The sequence below is a fragment of the Nicotiana tabacum genome, chromosome 23 (genome assembly GCF_000715075.1).
Source record: "Nicotiana tabacum cultivar K326 chromosome 23, ASM71507v2, whole genome shotgun sequence".
In the NCBI taxonomy this organism is placed as follows: Eukaryota; Viridiplantae; Streptophyta; class Magnoliopsida; order Solanales; family Solanaceae; genus Nicotiana; species Nicotiana tabacum.
In genome coordinates, this window is record NC_134102.1 from 140,316,202 (window position 1) to 140,339,547 (window position 23,346).

Sequence of the window (23,346 nt, forward strand, 5' to 3'; positions counted from 1 at the left end):
ACGGAATTAAATTCAAAAATTAATTTGGACTATATTTTAAATTCAAGATATATTGGTCTAAATAAATATTTTGGGTTAATATAATTGGATTAATTATATAAATCTAATATATATGGATTAAATAAATAAGTCATAATCCATTGGGCTAGCCCATTTAATTGGGCTAAAGTAATGAGCCCACTTCATTAAGCCAAAATGTCATCTTCCTAGAGGCCCAATTTGGTGCCACGTGTTATATGACGTGGCACGCCAAGTCAAGCGGAAGAGCCAGTAAGATCATGCCACGTGTCAAAAAATGACAAGGCATGCTAAGTCACATTAAAAGGCTAATGAAATCACGCCACGTGTGTAAGTGACATGTTCTGGCCAATCAAATGCGGCCTTGTCAAACTTCGATTTGATTGGTCGGAAAGAGTTTGATCTTATCATAACTCTTTCCTCCCACAACTATAAATAGGGGTCTTCATAACCAAGAAAAGGAACCAGAAGGTATAACAAGAAGCAAAAAAGAGCTCGTAGATCAAACACCGTAAATTTTTTGTCACGACCCAAAATCCAACTAGTCGTGATGGCTCCTAACCTCACCCGCTAGGTAAGCCAAATAACACAATCTGATTCAATTAATAATTAACTGACTATAATACACTCCCCAAGGATTGGTAGTACAAATCATGAACTTCTAAGATTAGAATTTACAAAACTGGTATGAAATAAATACATCATCTATTCGAAGTGTACGTAAACAAATTCTTATAAATCTAAGGCTATCATGAACAAGAGGCAGCTATGACCGGAACACAGGTACATCTTCAAATCCATCTCCCGTCGATCGCAGCAACATCAACTTCCAATATTTGCACCCAAGGTGCAGAAGTATAGTATGAGTACAACCGACCCCACGTACTCAATAAGTAGCAAACCTAACCTTAGGTTGAAAGTAGTGACGAGCTGGAACATAAGTCGGGGTCCAATACCAATAGCCAACAACATTTCATAACAATATAATTTAAAGCAGCAAAAGTAATAATTCAACAATAACATGCTCAACTTAATCATGATTTTTGAAAATAGCTTTGCCTTTCAAGTGTATCAGTGAAAACTCAAGTTTTTTACCAAAGTTGCCAAAAATATGAGTAAGTTTGAAACAGTAATTTTTCCAAAATTCCTTTCAACAATAAATAAGATGTTTCATTTTTTTTTCACATAGCCAGTGGAAAATGCATCAATATGCCCATATGCCAATATGTGTGAGAAGTCATGAATAACGTGATATCGTACAACATGAGGAAAATGCATCTCTATGCATGCATGTCAAGTGTGCATGTTAATGCGATGCACCTCAATGATAAAACCATATGCATACTCTCAGAGTATCATTTCACTCAGTCCTCCCAGTCACTCAATCCTCTTAGTCACTCAATCCTCCTAGTCACTCAATCCTCACAGTCACTCAGTCCTCACAGTCACTCATGCCTCACAGTCACTCAATCCTCCCAAGTCACTCGGCACTCGCGCTCGGTACTCACACTCGAACTCGCACTCAGTAGGTACCTACGCTCACTGGGGGTGTGTACAGACTTCGGAGGGGCTCCTTCAGCCCAAGCGTTATAACAAGCCAATCATGGCATAAATCAATCACTCATGCTATAACGTGCAGCCCGATCCCATAAATAATAATAATATATATAAAGCCAATATGACCTGCTGCGGCGTGCAACCCGATCCCATAATCATCCTTACAATCAGGCCCTCGGCCTCACTCAGTCATCAATCTCTCCAGTCTCTCGGGCTCACAATATCATGAAAATCAACCCAAAATGATGATATGATGAATCAATAAATAGCAACAGAGACTGAGAGATGATATGAAATGAATGAACATGACTGAGTTTTAAAATTTTAATTTAAAAAAATTCAACAACAATATGACCTCTGTGGGTCTCAATAATACTGTCATATAGCCTCAACATGATTTTAACATGATTCTCAGCTCAAAAGCTCTAGTATGTAGAGATTTCCATGATTTCAGATAAGTTTAGGTAACTACACAGTACCACAGGAATAACGGAATCACAGTTCACACTGTGCATGCCCACACGCCCGTCACCTAGCATGTGCGTCACCTCAACACCAAACACATAACATATATAATTCAGGGTTTATACCCTCAGCTCCAAGATTATAAGAGTTACTTACCTCAATCCGAGCAAATTCTTTATTCCAATAAACCTTTTCCTCGTGATTCGGCCTTCAAACACCTCGAATCTTAGTCAAAATAATTCGATACAATCAACACGAGGTATAGGAATCAATTCCATATGAAAATGCTAAATTTCATAATAAAAATCCGTAATTAATTCAAAAATCAACAGTGAGACCCACATCTCAAATCCCGAAAAAACTCACGGATTGACCTTCAAATCTTCATTTTACATTTTTGGAAGATTTTATAAAAATCTAATTTTTCTTCGATAAATTTACAGATTCATGATGTAAATGAATATGAAATCATGAAATATAATCAATATAGGATAAAGAACACTTACCCCAATATTTTCCCGTGAAAATCGCCCAAAATTCGCCTAAACTGAGCTCCCCAACTCTATTTTTGACAAAATGGCAAAAAATCCCGTTTATAGAGCCTCTGATGTTTTCGAGCGTCACAGGTAGCATGGGGCGCTGCCTGTGGATCAATTTCCAGAATCCCAAAAATTTCCAGCGCCAGGGCTAGCGCTCCACGCTACCCTGGGCGCTCGCGGCGACGAGAAATCTTTTCCAACATGGAAATGGGTATAACTCTCTCATACGATGTCTGAATTCGACGATTCTTTTTGCTATGGCTCCGTAATTTCAATACGGATCTATGCTTCAATCAAAACTGAATTTGGAGCTCATTTTCTTAATGTGATACCCCGTACTCTTGAAGAATCGACATCGAACATTCTAGGTTCGATGCCGAAATATAGCAAATCAATCCGGAATGAACTCAAATTTTGCGTACAAGTCATAAATGACATAACAAAGCTATTCCAATTTCCAAAATATGATTCCGACCTCGATATCAGAAAGTCAACTCCTCGATATCAGATCAACTAGTCATGGAGCTCTCTCGCCCCAACCAGAACCATAATCACTTTCTAAGCCGACTTTCGATATCATCCTCCCAAATATACCATTATCAAATCCGATAGTACATATTCTAGGTCCGATGAACTTATATTATCAAACACAACTACTCCATATACACGCCACACCAATATATCTCAAGCCAAAAACTGTGCAATCTGTGCACCCAAAAATGGAAAATATCTCAAAGAAGAGAACCATTTCGCAAGTTCAGCTAGCACCACCACAACCTAATATTTACAACCAACTCCTCAAATTTCATGAAGAGGATAACCGTAGGTGCATGTACACAATTCCTCAAATGCGCTGCTCATGTAATTTTTATCATAGAGGAAGGAAAGCAATGAAATTCGATAAATTATCAAAGAAATAAAATTCCCACACACGGCACGGACAACTCACGTGCCAATAATATGAATCGCCCGGCATGGTCACAGCCAATCCTAGTATATCATACAGGAGAAATTAAACAAGTACACTTGTATATGATAATGAAATAAGATTCACATGCTCTTGGACTGGTATAATTAGCACGCCATAGAGTAGGCATGTGCAAAGTGTGCTATCACAACTCAAATCGGCAAGTTAACACAGAAATAGTAACTACCAAGTTTACTCAGGGAATTAACATCTTTGTAACCTTAAGTATAGCCCAGATAGTTCTCCACAAAGGTACGAATACGAGAAATGTTATAACTTTATGCTTAACAGTCAACTCTAGGCATATCATAGCCTAAGCATTCTTCCGAGTATGAATACATGGGCTCAAACCTCACATATATGCACACTCATAGCGCGTAGCTATCACAAATAATTAACTCAACTAGTGACTCTATTGAGTTTAAATAAAATACTCACCTCATATAGGTCACAACCCTGAAACAATATGCTTCTGAGAACTCCAGTCTCCAAATTCATACAACACATGAATCATCATAACTGATCCCAACTCTAGCATTCGAATGACTAACACATCTTTCACACATGATCATCCCATCAGAAATACTTCCATAATTATTCCGTGCCACATAGCAATAATTTGGATATCAGCAGTCTATCAACCAGGTGAGTACCGAAATACCAATGAACATCCGTAAGTCAAAACACAATGCGCCTTCTGAAATGCGCACCCTTCTCAGGGATTGGTGGGCAGTTATGACATTTCTCTAAATATCTACAACTGACCATTATGTCCAAAATTTGTGACCTTCCCTTCAAGACTAAACTGCTACCTTGTACATGTAAATCTTAATCCCACATAACACACCACATCTAATATGCCATCATGTGACAAGCACAAGAATCTCATTATGAACTCTGAGTCACCAGCAAATTACATACCCGGTTAGTTAGAAACCTCTCTATTGCTTCCTTCCAGGAGTAAATCATAATACACAACACGTTCTCCACATCGATAGAAAATATCTGGTTATAACCATGGTAGAAACCATCAAGAACGCTTTGAAATCTATTTGCACATAATCAAGCTATTAAAGCTGAATCTCCCTAACTCGACCAAGCCACGCAGGTCATCAAACCTAAGAATATTGCCACCAAAACATCTGTAGAGCCTCACCACATCATAGGTAACCAAAAAGCCGATAATACCATTACCATACTGGTCAAGCCTACTACCAGTCATTCTATTTTCTTCGAGTTTCTTGTGAATTATCCTCAAGTTGACACTTCTCCTTGTCAGAACTCCACAATTCTTACCCAAAGCTCGCTACAAGACATCCTAACATAAAACCACATCGCCATAAGGCCCATAAGTTACTGTATTCTTCTTAAGCACCCCCATAAGTACCACAACCGAAACGCCCACTCTAAACATACCTTATGTGAATTTAAAATTGTTCTTTTACCTTTCTTATGTTGGACTGTAGAATCCATAGTCATACAGAATTACCGCAAGTCCGACACCATTAAATATAAATCTCAGATTCTATCCATACACAAATCCGAAAAAATTCTCGATTGCCATATATAAATCTTGAACCGATTAGAACTTACTCGAGAGTCATCCACTCTTCTCAAATCTCAATTTCACCGCCCAAACGGGATGAACTGCCTATGCTCAATTAGAACAACAATACCCCAAAGAAGTAACTATGTCTTAACGCAACCGAGCAAATTCATGCAGCGTGCACACTACATCCGTCATGAATAACAACTCAACTCATTCCGTGATTTTCATATACTCATAAAGTGTAATGTAACCTGTTTTCAGGAATTTCTTTACTCGAGTCATCCTCGATCTCAATCTTTACAAGTCATAACCGATTCACATGTATGCCTCCAACCGAAACCAGTACAACACATAACCATGAAATCAAATCGTCAATAGAAGGCTCTCCCAATTGGCTCAAAGCCATAGAACAAAACATTCCATAACTCACAATATCCAAACTCTATTACTACCATAATACTGTAGTCATTTCAACGAAAATTCTTCACAAGCTCAGGTAATGCAAATCATAAAATACCTTAAATCATCTGCTAAGCTCGCCTTCATCCTCGTGATGGTCAAGTCAACTTTATCAACCAATCCAAACTCGAATCTCAACACATATACCCCAATGTTAGAAAAGAAACTCCCCACACAACATTATAAGGAGCACACCAACGAACATTACTCTGCAGGAGATAACCCACCTGCTTAGTCTCAAATTGGCATCTTGCTATACCCTTTCGCAGCCACAATTTCTACGCAATCACTTAATCTTTCTGAGTCCAAACTCATTATCAAGACATGAGAATTTAATTTCTCCCTAATTTCACAACGTAAAAGACCCTTCAACACACTCATAACCCGAGACTATAAGTCACATCAAAACAGAAACTAAGCACCCAATAGTCCTTTTCACATCCCAAATGAACTCATCCCGTCATATTCAAACCAACTGGACACATTCTATAGTCACATCATGCTCATCATATAGCTATTCAACCACTCATCAAGCCACAAATTCCACTCATAGGGACACTACTAGACATATGAGTCCAAATGTATAAGTTCGCACAACTGAAGCTACCGAGCCTAAGCTGCGGTCTATATTTGGCCTCAAGTCCTCCAGTCAGGCCCATCACCAGAACACAGAATACACATCTCACACATCGTTCATGGAATCACAAGCCGGCGATGCATAACTAATACCAAGCGCTTATATGCGCACACGAATGCATTGAAGGAATTCAAAAAGTTATATTTCAAGCTAAATAAATTCTGCACGATATGGAAATAAAGATGGAAAATTATTCTAAATGCCCTGTAGCCTCTCGAAGATAAGTATGGACTATCATACCGATCCTAGAGACTCTACTAGACACTTGCTCATGACTTGTAGAACCTATGAACCTAGAGCTCTGATACCAACTTGTCACGACCTAAAATCCAACTAGTCGTGATGGCACCTAACCTCACCCGCTAGGTAAGCCAAATAACACAATTTGATTCAATTAATAATTAACTGACTATAATACACTTTTCAAGGACTGGTAGTACAAATCATGAGCTTCTAAGATTAGAATTTACAAAATTGGTATGAAATAAATACATCATCTATTCGAAGTGTACATAAACAAATTCTTATAAATCTAAGGCTATCATGAACAAGAGGCAGTTATGACCGGAACACAGGTACATCTTCAAATCCAGCTCCCATCGATCGCATCAACATCAACATCCAATATCTGCACGCAAGGTGCAGAAGTGTTGTATGAGTACAACCGACCACATGTACTCAATAAGTAACAAACCTAACCTTAGGTTGAAAGTAGTGATGAGCTGGAACACAAGTCGGGGTCCAACACCAATAGCCAACAACATTTCATAACAATATAATTTAAAGCAGCACAAGTAATAATTCAATAATAACATGCTCAACTTAATCATGATTTTTGAAAATAGCTTTGCCTTTCAAGTGTATCAGTGAAAACTCAAGTCTTTTACTGAAGTTGCCAAAAATATGAGTAGGTTTGAAATAGTATTTTTTCCAAAATTCCTTTCAACAATAAATAAGATATTTTATTTTCTTTCCACATAGCTAGTGAAAAATGCATCAATATGCCAATATGTGTGAGAAGTCATGAATGACGTGATACCGTACAACATGAGGAAAATGCATCTCTATGCATGTCAATGCGATGCACCTTAATGATAAAACCATATGCTTACTCGCAGAGTATCATTTCACTCAGTCCTCCCAGTTACTCAATCCTCTCAATCACTCAGTCCTACCAGTCACTCAATCCTCACAGTCACTCAGTCCTTACAGTCACTCAATCCTCACAGTCACTCAATCCTCCCAAGTCACTCGGCACTCGCGCTCGGCACTCACACTCGGCACTCGCACTCAATAGGTACCTGCGCTCACTGGGTGTGTGTACAGACTCCGGAGGGGCTCCTTCAGCCCAAGCGCTATAACAAGCCAATCATGGCATAAATCAGTCACTCATGCTATAATGTGCAGCCCGATCCCATAAATAATAATATATATATAAAGCCAATATGGCCTGCTGCGGCGTGCAGCCCGATCCCATAATCATCCTCACAATCAGGCCCTCGGCCTCACTCAGTCATCAATCTCCGCAGTCTCTCGGGCTCACAATGTCATGAAAATCAGCCCAAAATAATGATATGATGAATCAATAAATAGCAACAGAGACTGGGAGATAATATGAAATGAATGAACATGACTGAGTTTTAAAATTTCAATTTAAACAAATTCAACAACAATATGACCTTTGTGGGTCTCAATAATACTGGCATATAGCCTAAAGAAAATTTTAACATGATTCTCAGCTCAATAGCTCTAGTACGTAGAGATTTCCATGATTTCAGATAAGTTTAGGTAACTACACAGTACCACAGGAATAACGGAATCACAGTTCACATGGTGCATGCCCACATGCCCGTCACCTAGCATGTGCGTCACCTCAATACCAAACACATAACATGTATAATTCAGGGTTTATACCCTCAGCTCCAAGATTAGAAGAGTTACTTACCTCAATCCGAGCAAATTCTTTATTCCAATAAACCTTTTCCTCGTGATTCGGCCTTCAAACGCCTCGAATCTTAGTCAAAATAATTCGATACAATCAACACAAGGTATAGGAATCAATTCCATATGAAAATGCTAAATTTCATAATAAAAATCCGAAATTAATTCAAAAATCAACAGTGGGACCCACATCTCAAATCCCGAAAAAACTCATGGATTGACCTTCAAATCTTCATTTTATATTTTTGGAAGATTTTATAAAAATCTAATTTTTCTTTCATAAATTCACGGATTCATGATGTAAATGAACATGGAATCATGAAATATAATCAATATAGGATAAAGAACATTTACCCCAATATTTTCCCGTGAAAATCGCCTAAACGAAGCTCCCCAACTCTATTTTTGACAAAAATGGCCAAAATCCCCATTTATAGAGCCTCTGGTGTTTTCGAGCGCCACAGTTAGCGTGGGACGCTGCCTGTGGCACACTTTCCAGAATCCCAAAAATTCCCAACGCCAGGGCTAGCGCCCCACGCTACCTTGGGCGCTCGCGGCGACGAGAAATCTTTTCCAACACGGAAATGGGCATAACTCTCTCATACGATGTCCGAATTCGATGATTCTTTTTGCTATGGCTCAGTAATTTCAATACGGATCTAATGCTTCAATAAAAACCGAATTTGGAGCTCATTTGCTTAATGTGATATCCCATATTCTTGAAGAATTGACATCGAACATTCTAGGTTCGATGCCGAAACATAGCAAATCAATCCGGAATGAACTCAAATTTTGCGTACAAGTCATAAATGACATAAAAAATCTATTCCAATTTCCAAAATATGATTCCGACCTTGATATCAGAAAGTCAACTCCCCGGTCAAACTTCCAAACTTTAGATTTCCTATTTTCGCCATTTTAAGCCGAATTTAACTATGAACTTCAAAATGAATATCCAGGCACACTCCTAAGTCCAAAATCACCATACAGAGCTATTGAAATCATCAAAACTCCATTCTGGAGTCGTTTGCACAAAAAGTCAAATCGGTCAACTCTTTTCATTTAAGCTTCTAAACAAGGATTGTTCTCTCAATTAAATCATGAATCATCCAAAAACCAAAGTCGACAATTCACATAAGTCACATTACACATTACGAAGCTTATAAAGACTTCAAATTGTCAAAAGGAACGTAGATTTTAGGTCTTGATTTTATTTTCTCGACGTAAATTTATTGTCTATAAATTCTGGCATGCCCAGTGGGACAATATCTACCTCTCATCCCAACTTTTCAAATCACCAAAGTTCAAGAACATTGAAATGGCTTCAAAGAAAATCAACTCCAGTTCAACTTCCACCAAGGATGCTAATTCCAGGTTCTATGCTGATGTGGAAAGCATCCTCGATGTTACCTTTGAAAGCTTTGGACCAGGTACGAGGAGCAAAGCAAGCTCATTAGGATAACAAGAATCCCAAGTGTCGTCCGTATCAACCCCTATTTTCGGATCTTCATCCTTAAAAGGAGCAAGATCTTCCACAAACGTACCTGAAGGAGGAAGCGATGTTGCTAAAAAGATCAAGAAAACTCTTGCTCTGCTTGACCTTTTCGGATCCAAGAACTCAGTTGTGAAGGAAGATGATGATGCTTCAAGTGATGGATCCTCCCCACTTACACCACGTAGTGTGAGACATTCGAGAATCAATATGTGTGACAATCCATGCTACTCCCCATCATCTACAACAATCATGCAAGCTATGGTGACAAACACTTCATCTGTGGAAGAGCAGTTCGCGAACTTGAGGGAAGCAATCGCTGGCTTGACCAAGTGCATGCAAAATCAAGATGCTAGAATTAACAAGCTAACAGACAAGGTGAGAATCTTGATGGAAGAAGAATCCACCCATGCACTTGGCAAGCTCCCAGAAGTTCCAGAGATTGATTCTCCCCCGATACGAGTAGCATCCGCTAAGGCTATCCCTGTCTCATCTGAAGGGATGATTCCCATCGATCAACTGAAGGAGTTCATTGAAGGAACTATTAAGAATAAATATGAAGTTGCTGCCAAGTCCTCCCTTACATACGCAAAGCCGTACACTGCAAGGATCGATATGTTGAAGATGTTTGCTGGCTATCAACCTCTAAATTTTCAATAGTTTGAAGGTAAAAGCAATCCAAATCAACATGTGGCGTACTTCGTTGAGACATGCAACAATGCTGGGACTTATGGAGATTACCTTGTCAAACAGTTTGTCCGCTCGGTAAAAGGAAATGCTTTTGATTGGTATACAGACCTTGAGGCGGGATCTATTGATAGCTGGGATCAACTAGAGCAAGAGTTCCTCAATCGCTTTTATAGCACAAGGCACACTGTAAGCATAGTGGAACTCACAAATACTCATCAACGGAAGGGTGAACCAGTTATCGACTTTATCAATCGTTGGAGGAACGTAAGCCTCAACTATAAAGACAGGCTTAGTGAAGCTTCTGGCATAGAGATGTGTATCCAAGGCATGCATTGGGGATTGCGCTACATCTTGCAAGGCATCAAGCCTAGCACATTTGAAGAACTTGCAACTCGTGCCCATGACATGGAATTGAGCATGGCCTCTGCTGGAAATGAAAGGCTGCCCATCTATGAACCTCGCAAAGGGAACGACAAGCAAGAAGTCAAAAAATGGAGCAAGTTTGTACCAAGATCTAAAAACAAAGAAGCTATGAATATCATCACATCACCTGTGAAGTTCATGACAAAGGTGATCAAGAAGCAGAGTATGAAATCCACTTCGTTTCAAGATAAGCCAAGTGGAAAGTTGACTCTAAAAGAAATGCAAGGGAAAGAGTACCTATTTGTGGATTCTGATGTGCCAGCCATTTTCGAAGAACTCCCCAAGTTAAATCTCATTGAGCTTCCGGAGATGAATCGGCCAAATGAATCTGGGAAAATTGATGACCCGAATTACTGTAAATATCATCGACTTGTGAGCCACCCTCTGGATAAGTGCTTTGTCTTCAAGGACAAAGTTATAGACTTGGCTCGTGAAAAGAAGATCGTGCTTGAAGATGAGAAAGCAAGTGCAAACCAAGTCTCTATCACATTTGGCTCATTCAGTCCAGACGAATTATGTAGTTTTAAAGAAAGTAAAGATGAAGAATTACTGGAGAACAACAAAGTTGAAGACGATCAACCTGAGGATGATGAAGGTTGGACGTTGGTGACTCGTCGTAGGCACCGCAGAAGAAGCCCACGAAAAGAATCAGTAGAACAACCAACAAGGAAAATGATGGTAAAAAGACCAAGGAGATAGAATCCAGTTAAGCACTTAAAGAAAGCAAAAGTGGAGGTGCACCACCCTCAAAATCCACGACATCCAGTGACCTTGGAGAAGTTTTTACCAAGTTTGTTCCGCACGAAGATTTCCCGTGGGGGTATTGATGCCTCCTGTTGCCATGCTGACGAAAGGGAAGAAAAGAGTGATGACCTACCATTGGCACCATCTTCGGAAAAGCTCATCGAGTCCACTCCTCAAGAAGTTAATGCTTGTGAGAAAAAAGTCACGTTCACAAATGACGATCTTCTGCTAGGTGACACTCTTCATAACCGCCCATTGTACCTGGTTGGCTATATGTGGTAAATCGGATTTTGGTTGATGGAGGATCCTCAGTGAACATTTTGCTAATTCGCACTATGAAAGAACTTGGTATTCCCATGAACGAACTCTCAAAAAGTCGTGTGATGATCCAAGGATTCAACCAAAGGGGGCAAAGAGCCATAGGTGCGATCAGGTTGGGAATCACCATTGAAGATATGCAATCAAGTGCATGGCTGCATATGATCGATGCAAAGACTTCATATAATATCTTGCTCAGAAGCCTTGGATACATGAGAATAAAATGGTTCCATCTACCTACCATCAATGTTTGAAGTACTACGAGGGTGAAGTCGAGAAGAAGATAGTTGCTGATGATGAGCCATTCACCAAGGCTGAGTCACACTTCACTGATGCAAAGTTTTACTTGAAGAACCGCATTGTGAAGGAGCTAAAGGCTGATGATGGCATGAAAAGCAAGAATGACGAGCCCACAACTAAAAGAGCTGAGGTGATTGCTGGTAGAGCCAAAATTGTTACTAAGGAGGTACAACCCAACGCGAATAAATCTCATAGAGGGGATATTACGTCTTATGGCAAGAAAGTAAGTCTTGCACTCCAATATGTCCCTAAAACAAAGAAAGATGAAGGTGAATCGTCTAATCTCTAAACTAACATGCTAAAGGAGTTAACTCTTCCGGTAAAATGAATTGAGGCAGTAAAGTTGTCCTCAAAGCCACTTGCAGGATTTGTAGCCCAAAATCGTTTGCAGAATGTGGCACTCCCTTCAAAGCGAACAGATTAAGGTTTTGATCCTAATACTTATAGGCTATTTGCAAAATCTGGATACATCCCAATGAGCAGTCAAAGTTAGGGAAGCTCCTATCAAAAGATGCGACGAGGCAACCACGTGAAGGTTTGGGATACAAGCAACCGTCACCAGTGCGCATCTCCATAAGAAGGGCGAGCAGCAATTATATCACCGTAGAAGATGAATCTGCCACTTCTAACAGGCCTTCTATCTTTGATCGACTTGGAAAATCAACTGTGAGAACTTCTGTATTTGAGAGATTGGGTCCATTAAAGAAGGGGAATAAGTTCCAGAGAAATTATCAAAATATAAAAATAGCCGCTTTGCCCAAAATTCAGAAGATCTCTAAAGATTTCCAAAGTTTGGTTCCTTCTAGAATGAAGCGACAAACAAAAGTCATGGTTTCGTGTGATGAGGTACTGAAGGTGAAGCCATACATTATGGTATACACTAAAGAACGTGATGAAGACGAAGAAAGTGTGGGTTCTTTGTATCATGTTACTGCACAAGGCGAGCATGGTGTTTTATCTCTAATGGAGGATGACGAGAAATTGGACGATGTTTCACCGTGTTATCACATATCCTTCAATGATAGGGACCCTTAAGAAGATGAAGATGCAAAAGATGCTCCACCTGAACTTGAAGAAGGAGTGAAGACTACAGTTGATGCCTTAAAAGAAGTTAACCTTGGCACCGATGAAGAACCAAGACCCACTTACCTAAGTGCTTTACTAGAAGTGGATAAAGAAGGCACTTATATTGAGTTACTCAAGGAGTTCAGGGATGTCTTTGCTTGGAGCTACAAAGAGATGCCTGGCTTGGACCCGAAAGTAGTAGCCCATCACCTTGCCGTCAAGAATGGTGCTCGCCCTGTTAAATAAGCCCAAAGGCGCTTTAGGCCGGACTTGGTTCCCTTGATTGAAACCAAAGTTAACAAACTCATCGAAGCTGGCTTTATTCGTGAAGTTAAATACCCAACATGGGTTTCAAGTATTGTCCTTGTAAGGAAGAAGAATGGCCAGATTCGAGTGTGCGTCGACTTCAGGGATCTCAACAATGCGTGTCCCAAAGATGAATTCTCGCTTCCTATTCCAGAGCTGATGATCGATGCTTCTACTGGGTATGAGGCAATGTCGTTTATGGATGGTTCATAAGGCTATAACCAAATTCCCATGGCACCAAAATATGAAGAGCTTACTGCATTTCGCACCCCCAAGGGTATTTATTGCTACAGGGTAATGCCTTTTGGCTTGAAGAATGCTGATGCTACTTATCAAAGAGCTATGCAAAATATTTTTGACGACCTTCTCCACAAAAATGTCGAATGTTATGTGGACGACTTGGTGGTAAAATCAAGAAATAGGGGCAACCACTTGAAAGACTTGATAATGGTGTTTGAGTTGCTCCATAGGTACCAACTTAGGATGAATCCATTGAAATGCGCCTTTGGAGTTACTTCTGGAAAGTTCCTTGGTTTCATTGTCCGACATCGAGGGATAGAAATTGATCAAGCCAAAGTAGATGCAATCTTGAAAATGCTTGAGCCTCGGGATATTCACGAATTGAAAAGTCTGCAAGGAAAGTTAGCGTACCTTAGGAGATTCATCTCAAACATAGCTGGGAGGTGCCAACCATTCAGTCGCCTTATGAAGAAAGGTGTCCCTTTCAAATGGGACCAAGCGTGTAGCAATGCCTTTGAGAGCATTAAATCATACTTGATGAAGTCTCCAGTTTTGGCAGCCCCTATACTTGGAAAGCCGCTGATACTATACATTTCAGCACAAGAAAGATCTGTTGGAGCGCTGTTGGCCCAAGAAAATAGTGAAGGGAAAGAAAACTCTCTTTACTACTTGAGCAGGATGATGACACCAAATGAGCTAAATTATTCTCCAATTGAAAAGTTATGTTTGGCGCTAGTCTTCTCAATCCAAAAGTTAAAGCAATACTTTCAAGCTCATGTCGTTCGTTTGATTCTAGAGCAAATCCCATCAAGTTCGTGATGTCAAAACCAATCCTTAGTGATCGACTAGCAAGGTGGTACCTCCAGTTTCAACAATTTAAAATCGTGTACATCCCTCAAAAGGCTATAAAAGGACAAGCGTTAGCGGACTTCTTGGCAGATCACCCTATACCTAATGATTGGGAGCTAACTGACGAACTACCTGATGAGAAAACAATGGTCATTGAAGTTCAGCCTCCATGGAAGATGTACTTTGATGGTACTGCACATCGTGGAGGAGCTGGTGCTGGTGTAGTATTTGTCACTTCTCAAGGTGAAGTTCTGCCTTACTCTTTTATGTTGACGCAACTCTGCTCTAACAACGTTTTTGAGTATCAAGCACTAATACTTGGGCTTAAAATAGCTGTCGAAACGAAGCAGTTTCAATTACAAGTCTTTGGTGACTCTCAGTTAGTGGTCAATCAGCTTCTAGGTAGTTACGAGGTCAAGAATCCTAAACTACGCCCATATCATGATTACGCTAAAAAATTAATGGAGTGGCTCGGTGATGTGACTATTCAGCAAGTGCCATGGAAAGAAAATAAGAAGGCTGATGCTTTAGTTGCCCTAGCTTCTTCGTTAACCTTGCCTGATCAAGCACAAGTTACTGTCTTCCAAAATGGGTAGTACCGCCTCCAAATGAGGCTGAAGGTGAAGAAAATGAACTCAAGCATCTTGTCGCTGTTTCTGAAGTGGAGAAAGAAGAATGGCGACAACCCATTATCGACTACTTATTCTATGGGATACTTCCAGAAAATCTGAGGAGAAGGACTGAAATCCGTCGTCGTGCACCTCGCTTCCTTTACTACAAAGATACTCTATACAGAAGGTCATTCGAGGGAGTACTTTTGCGATGCTTAGGGGAAGAAGAAGCACTCCAAGATTTGCAAGAGGCATATTCTGGGGTATGTGGGTCACACCAGTCTGGACCAAAGCTCCACCTCCATATAAAAAGGATGGGATATTATTGGCCAACGATGGTAAAAGATTGCTATTCATCAACCTCCTGAAGTGTTGCACCCGATTGTGGCATCCTGGCCGTTTGATGCTTGGGAATTGGATGTTGTTGGACCACTGCCAAAGTCCTTTGGTGGGAACCTATACATCTTGGCTACAACTGACTACTTCTCAAAATGGGTTGAAGTTGTTGCTCTTAAGGAGATAAAGAAGGAAAATGTTGCAAGTTTCATCCGAGTAAACATAATCTATCGCTTTGGCATCCCTCGTTACATAATAACGGATATGGAAAGCCATTCAATAATAGGTTAAAGAACAAGATTTGTGATCTCTTTGGCTTCAAGCAACGTAACTCTTCGATGTACAATGCTGACGCCAATGGTCTAGCTGAGGCATTCAACAAAACTCTATGCAACTTGTCAAAGAAAGTCGTCTCCAAATCCAAACGACATTAGAATGACCGTATGGATGAAGCTCTATGGGCATATAGGACGACTCACTGCACGCCAACACAAGCGACTCTTTATTCACTCATTTATGGAGTCGAAGCCGTCTTGCCACTCGAGCGTCAAATACCTTCATTACGACTGGCTATTCAAGAAAGGATCACTGATGAAGAAAATGCTCGACTTCGATTAGCAGAGTTGGAGGCTCTTGATGAGAAGAGGATGGAAGCTCAACAGAGTCTTGAATGTTATCAAGTTCGATTGTCTCGCGCCTTCAATAAAAAAGTTCGCCCAAGATCCTTTATAGTAGGAGATCAAGTTCTTGCCATACGAAGACCTATAATTACTTCAAATAAACCTGTAGGGAAGTTCACTTCAAAATGGAATGGGCCATATGTCGTACAAGAAGCTTACTCAAGTGGGCTTACAAGCTGGTTGATGCAGATGGCATGAGAATCGGCCCTATCAATGGCACATTTTTGAAGAAGTATTATCCTTGAAGTTACACCGCTCCTTGACGCACAATCCTAAATTGCATGTTCCTACACTCCTAGCCCGCATGAGTCTAATTTTTGTACGACCCAAAATAAAAATAAAAATAAAGAGTCCGTTAGGTTGAAAACCTCGAAAGAGGCGGCCTAGGCAAAGGTTAGGACATAAAAAAAGAGTCCACTAGGTTGAAAATCTCGAAAGAAGTGGCTTAGGCAAAAGTTAGGACATAAAAAAAATAAATAATAAAAATAAAATAATTAAAAAAATCACCCATTCTGAACTACGGCATGACTTGATCCTCTTCACCGAGGTACGTAGGCAGCTTAGAGTTTCATTTTGAGTTCAGTCGCATAAGTTCAAAAGATACATATTGCCCTAGTCGTTGTCCAAATGAAGTATGATGAAAGTATGTCATTCAAACAACACTTGAAAATCAGGCTGAAATTTCATCTTCTTTTGAACTTTAGATCTCATATGACTTAGAAAGGGCAAGCCTTCATGATAAACCAGTATCTTCAATAGGGCGATTATAGTCTTTTAAGAGGCTACCAAGTATTTGCACTGAAGTTCAGGGATTTACTATGTCTTCATGTTCACCAAATCTTTAAGTCCTCCGGTCTTCAAGTTTGCTGCTCTTCAAGTTGTAATGTTTAAACCCTCCAAGTCTCCAAGTTGAAGTCTTCAAGTCCGTCGGTCTTCAAGTTGAAGTCTCCAAGTTGAAATTTTCAAGTCTATCGGTCTTCAAGTTGAAGTCTTCACGTTCGCCACTCTTCAAGTTGAAGCCTGCAAAGTCTGTCATATCTTCAAAGCTTTTAAATATTCAAGTCAATGTCGTCAAATTCACGAAGTCTTCGAGTTGAAACTTTATAATTTTCCAATATTAAGGTGGACATATAAGTCCCTTTGCACCTTAAGTTGGCCTCTTCGTGGGTTTGTCCTTAAAAGGAAACTATAACTTTCCAATCTTAAGGTGGACATATAAATCCCTTTGCACCTTAAGTTGGCCTCTTCATGGGTTTTTCCTTAAAAGGAAACTATAACTTTCCAATCTTAAGGTGGACATATAAGTCCATTTGCACCTTAAGTTGGCCTCTTTGTGGGGTTGTCCTTAAAAGAAAACTATATTTTCCAATCTTAAGATGGACATGTAAGTCTCTTGAGAGTAATCTCTCCAATAGTCGGGACACATTGAGAGTAATCTCTCCGATAGTCGATCCATATTGAGAATAATCTCTCTGATAGTCGGGCACATTGAAAGTAATCTCTCCGATAGTCAGGGCACATTGAGAGTAATCTCTCCGATAGTCGGGTCACATTGAAAGTAATCTCTCCGATAGTCGGGGCACATTGAAAGTAATCTCTCCGATAGTCAGGTCACATCGAGAGTAATCTCTCCGATAGTCGAGCCACATTGAGAATAATATCTCTGATAGTCGAGCCACATTGAGAGTAATCTCTCTGATAGTCGAGCCACATTGAGAATAATCTCTCCGATAGTCGAGCCACATTGAGAGTAATCTCTCCGATATTCGGGTCGTGATGAGTACCCTGAGATTATCTTTTTCATACATGGATTATCTCGTTAAATAAGAATATATCATTCATGCTTGACCTAAAAAAAAAAAGAAAAAAAAAAAAGAAAGTGCAAAATAATAAAAGGAAAAAATTACCTTCGCACTAGTGCTTCCTGATTTTCAAAACACGAAGTGGGTTGTGACTTGCTACTATTGCAATTGATACTCAACAAATGCGAGTACAGGGGTTTATATAGATTTGGAGAGGAGACGTTAATAAGTCATGGTCCGATGTGGGATTTGCTGTATAAAGGCGGTATGACATAATCCTTATGTGTCCAAACTAAAATTAGTAAGGAATTTGATTCCTAGTTGGATTTAACGATGCTTGAGGATAAAGGCTGTGCGGCGGCAGGATTTAAACGGTAAAAGTGAGCTTTTTACTTTGCCTTGAAATATATGGCATGTGTTGTCCCTAGCAGAGAATTAATGAAGGAACATATATAATTAAGTGGATGTGATATAATGATTACTAGTAGGTTCAACATTCAATGTGATATTCCATGCCATCTGGGAAAGAATATCCTAGGAATACAATGATGATATCTACGTGGATTTAGCCTAATACCATTATTCAAGTCAAATACATTAAAAATAGACGTTGCTAGAAGCTGCATGGGATATTTTTCATGACTATACGTACGTACGGAGTTCTTTTACTTCAAGCCTAGTCTTTTAAATCCCATAACAAATCTTGAAATAGGGGCATTTGTAGGCGTATAAAATTTACGGAATTAAATTCAAAAATTAATTTGGACTATATTTTAAATTTAAGATATATTGATCCAAATAAATATTTTGGGTTAAATTCATAATCCATTGGGCTAGCCCATTTAATTGGGCTAAAGTGATGAGCCCACTTCATTAAGCCCAAAATGTCATCTTCCTAGAGGCCCAGTTTGGTGCCACGTGTTATATGACGTGGCACGCCAAGTCAAGCGGAAGAGCCAATAAGATCATGCCACGTGTCAAAAATTGCAAGGTGCTAAGTCACTTTAAAAGGCTAATGAAATTACACCACGTGTGCAAGTGACATGTTCTGGCCAATCAAATGCGGCCTTGTCACACTTCGATTTGATTGGTCGGAAAGAGTTTGTTCTTATCATAACTCTTCCCTCCCACAACTATAAATAGGGGTCTTCATAACACAGAAAAGGGACCAGAAGTTATAACAAGAAGCAAGAAAGAGCTCGTAGATCAAACACCGCAAATTTCTCTATAAGTTTCAAGTTTCAAGCAATCAAGTTCAAGTTCAAGAAATCAAGTTCAAGCTCAAGAACGAAGAACTTCAAGCTCAAGAATGAAGAACAAGTCAAGATTCAAGGAGTACGAATTCAAATCAAAGTCCGTGCTAGTTGAATTCAAGATCATCGTTCGTGGAAACAAATATAGATTCAAGATCAAGCTCAAAGGCCCTTGAATTTATTTACTATTGAAAAGAAGAATCAGAGGATTCATAGAGATTGTACACTCAAATATTTGATATAAATACTACGATTGTTGCAATATTTTCCGTCTTGATTTTATTTTCTCGGCGCAAATTTATTGTCTACACTTAGTAATCGTGTCTTTTGACTTCTTCATACTCGGTTGTACTATAAATTACTAAAATAATATAATAATGCAAAAAGTAGTGAAAGTACATTGTTATGAGGAAATAAAATATATAGTATGTTTTTATAAGTATAAATAATGCTATAATATTAAAATTGTTATGAGGTACAACTATAACGTCTTAAATTTTATTAAAAATTAATAAAATTATAATTTCTTAGAAAAAATCAATAAATTATAATTTTTTGTCCTAAATTTTAATTTTTAAATTTAATTTATCGGGTTACAAATATCCTGAAATAAATACCGACTAATCTCTATATAGTACTCTTAACAGCTTGTTTGGATGGTTGTTGACCACTATATCATATTGTATTGTTATCCCAAAATAATATTTGTTTTGATTGTTTATTTAAAATTGATTGTATCGTATTGTTAAATCCATTGTTCCGGAACAACCAAAAGTCCCATTTTATGAAATAATCGATTTGGTGTGGTGGGATCGTTTCCTATTTTCTATTCTAATTATGCCCTTACTTATTACTCCATATTATTTTTTTTATTTTAACTTCAAATCTCCAACCTATTAACCTACTTTGTCTTCTTCCATATTTTCTAGAGTTGGTTTGCCCCATTCTTTTTGTTATCCAAGTCTTCGTTCGATTCTTTGTCTCTTTTCATCGTTTTAATTTTTTTTTTTTTTTGGTGTTGCTAATATTAGTTAACCTTTTTTTCCTAGGTTTTTGCTCTTGTTTCCAAGTTAGGTGATGTGTGGCTATAATTTCATAATTTCATACATTATTTGCCTTGCATTTTATATGCTTTAATGATAAACTATACTTTAATTGTGCGTAACGGAGTCTATTTTATGTGTAGGTAAATTGGAGATGCAAGTAGAGAAACAAAGGATACTTACAAGTCGAAAGCGTGCGCAGGAGCAGTTGAATAGAAGAAGTTGGCAAAGCCAGGCTTGTAGCTGGCGAGAGACCTGGCGAGGCAGGGCAGAAGGCGAGCTTGACCAGGCCTTATACCTGGAGACGCCAGGCTTGGGGCGAGGTCCACCAGGCGTTAGGTCCCGCGTGGCCAGGCCTGGGGCGAGGTCCACCAGGCGTTAGGTCCCGCGAGGCCAGGTCTGGGCGTGCACAGTCCGAGTTTTGAAGACTTATTTTGTCTCCGGGTTTGACTAGGACTTTGCCTACGCGTTTAGGTCTTTTCCTACACATATAAATAGACCTAAAAACGCTACTTTTAGAGGACTTTTGCAACCGGAGGCAAGAATAGCTTGTGGAATCACCCTTTGGGAGTTAGAATCATCGATTTCTATATCCTTTCATTTTTACTTTGTAATTAAATTATGCAAAATATTTGGAATATTGTTACTATGAATATGAGTAGCTAAACTCCTAATCTAGGGTTTTTATGGAACCTATTGAAGGATGATTTTCTTGTTACGTTAATATAAATTTGCCGTAGTATTTTCTCTATTTTTTCAACTATATTATTCATGTGGTTGATTGAAGGCCCCTCAATTAGTTGTGCCTATTTAGTATGTATTATTCGGGAGAGAGTGCATATTTAGGTAGTTATTGAACAACATCACTCCTAACGTATATGAGGGATCAATACGAAGGGTTTAAAGGCGGGAGTAGGGATAACGAAACCTTGGTGCGATCTGAGTGAGCCGTACTTAATGCCAGCTAGCGTAATTCGGGAGAATATGTCTAGTAAATTGTGGTAATTACTCAGGAGAGAGTTACGACAGTCATAGTGCTCATGATCGATAGAGAAGACTTAGGCGAATTTATAGAAAACGTAGCGGAAAAGATTCCGACAATAGGAAAAATCACAACCTTAGATCATTCCAATTCTTGTTTATAAACCGTTCGTAGTTAGTTATTTATTATTGTATTTTCATTACGTAATATTTAGTTAATAAACATCCAAAGTTTTATTTAAATATTTTTGAAGATTGATTGTGTGAATTTGTGCGAGTCTAGCAGTTGTGGTTGATTGGTTAATTCCTTGTGGTAGTCGACTCCGGACTTATTAGCCGGGATATATTTGCGACGACCGCTTGTCCTTTTTATAAGGCATAGTTGGGCGTGATCAAATTTTGGCGCCGTTGCCGGAGAGTTAATGGTGTATTAATTGCAGCTAAAAGAATTGCTAGAATTCTTAGTGTAGTCAATTTTCTTCATTTTAAACCAAATACATTGAAATTTTAACGTTTGTAGTCTTGGGTGTTACAGGTGCATGCCTAGGATCTCCTCGAGAATCGGTGAATTGTTCGAAGCATTATCAGATCCTGAGAAAGTTTTCAAGGCACTGAATCATGAAAACAAAACGGGAAAAAAGCAACAGAACTCAACAGAACAAATCGATACAGACATGGATAACGTAATAGAAAATCCAAATGACCCGAACAATCAGGGTGTGGCGCCTCTTGTGCCAGAAGCAGCATTGTATGATTGGGCACAACCCACCGCCGAATATCTGGCAACCGCAATTGCATTCCCTCAAATACAAGCAGAATCATTTCAAATCACAAACAACATGCTACATTTGTTGCAGAACAAGGGACTATTTTCAGGGTCTTACATTGAAGATCCTCAGCAGCATCTGAAAAATTTCCTGTCGATATGTGTCACACCAAGGCAACCTAATGTGACACTAGACGCAATAAAGTTGTTATTGTTTCCATTCTCGGTGACGGGAGAAGCTCAGACTTGGCTTAATTCACTCCTCATAAACTCCATCACTACTTGAGAGGAATTAGTCAAGCAATTTGTAAATAAGTTCTACCCACCCAATAAGACTGCCAAACAAATTGATGAGATATTGAGCTTCAGGCAGAGACCAACAGAAACACTACAAGAAACGTGGGAGAGATTCAAGGGTATGCTAGTTAAGTGTCCACATCATGGCATTCCAGAGCAAATGTTGGGGCAGAGGTTCTATATGGGATTGGCAGATAACTTAAAGGCCAATGTTGATGCTTCAGCGGGTGGAGCATTTTTGGAGAAAATCATTCAGAGAATGCAAGATCCTACTCGATAAAATGGCTCAAAAATCAGGATGGATGACAAGAGACTCTACGATCACTCATGTGGTTCATTCTGTAGCTTTGGATCCAAACAACTCTATAGCTGAAAATATGGCCACTCTGATGACACAAATGGGTATTCTCACCAAGAAGATTGATGAATCAGGCTAGAAGCAGTAGGTACACATAATTGATGCGACTAATGGGGGCTTATGTACACCATGCATTAACCAACATTATGCATGCTCGTGGAGTGCGGAAGGTGACAACCAGCACTATCAGGAAGATATGAACTATGTGGCCAACTATGGGGGACAGAGGCAAGGTGGTGAGAATTGGGGTCAACAGAATCAACAATATAGACCAGCGCAGCAACAGTACAATAACAACAACAATCCTGGAGCTATGCGACCACAGGGTCAAGTGATGCCTTACCAAAGGCAATAAGGTTACAACTAGCAAAATCAGCAGATGGCTTATCAACAACCTCAACAATAACAGATTTGGAGACAAGATGATGGGTTCACTGAACTTAAGGGAATGTTGAATAACAACAATAGAATGTTGCCACAACTGATTGGGTCCTTTGGAAAAATGCAAGAGAGAGTAGACTCATATGAATCAACGATAAAAGGGTATTGAGGTTCAATTAGGATAGATTTCTATGGCTCTAAACAATTATCCCCAAGGAACGTTACCTGCAGACACACAAATCAATATAAAAGATCAGGGATCGAAATAGCTTATGGCAG

The 23,346-nt window shown here is 39.3% G+C and overlaps 1 non-coding gene across 1 annotated transcript; it reads right to left on the minus strand.

Annotated features, from left to right (window-relative positions):
- Positions 1–22,371: 22,371 nt before the first annotated feature.
- On the minus strand, positions 22,372–22,478 carry LOC142177757 (small nucleolar RNA R71). Its single transcript, XR_012706314.1, has one exon. It is a non-coding gene; the product is annotated as a small nucleolar RNA R71 (small nucleolar RNA).
- Between the last annotated feature and the right edge of the window lie 868 nt (positions 22,479–23,346).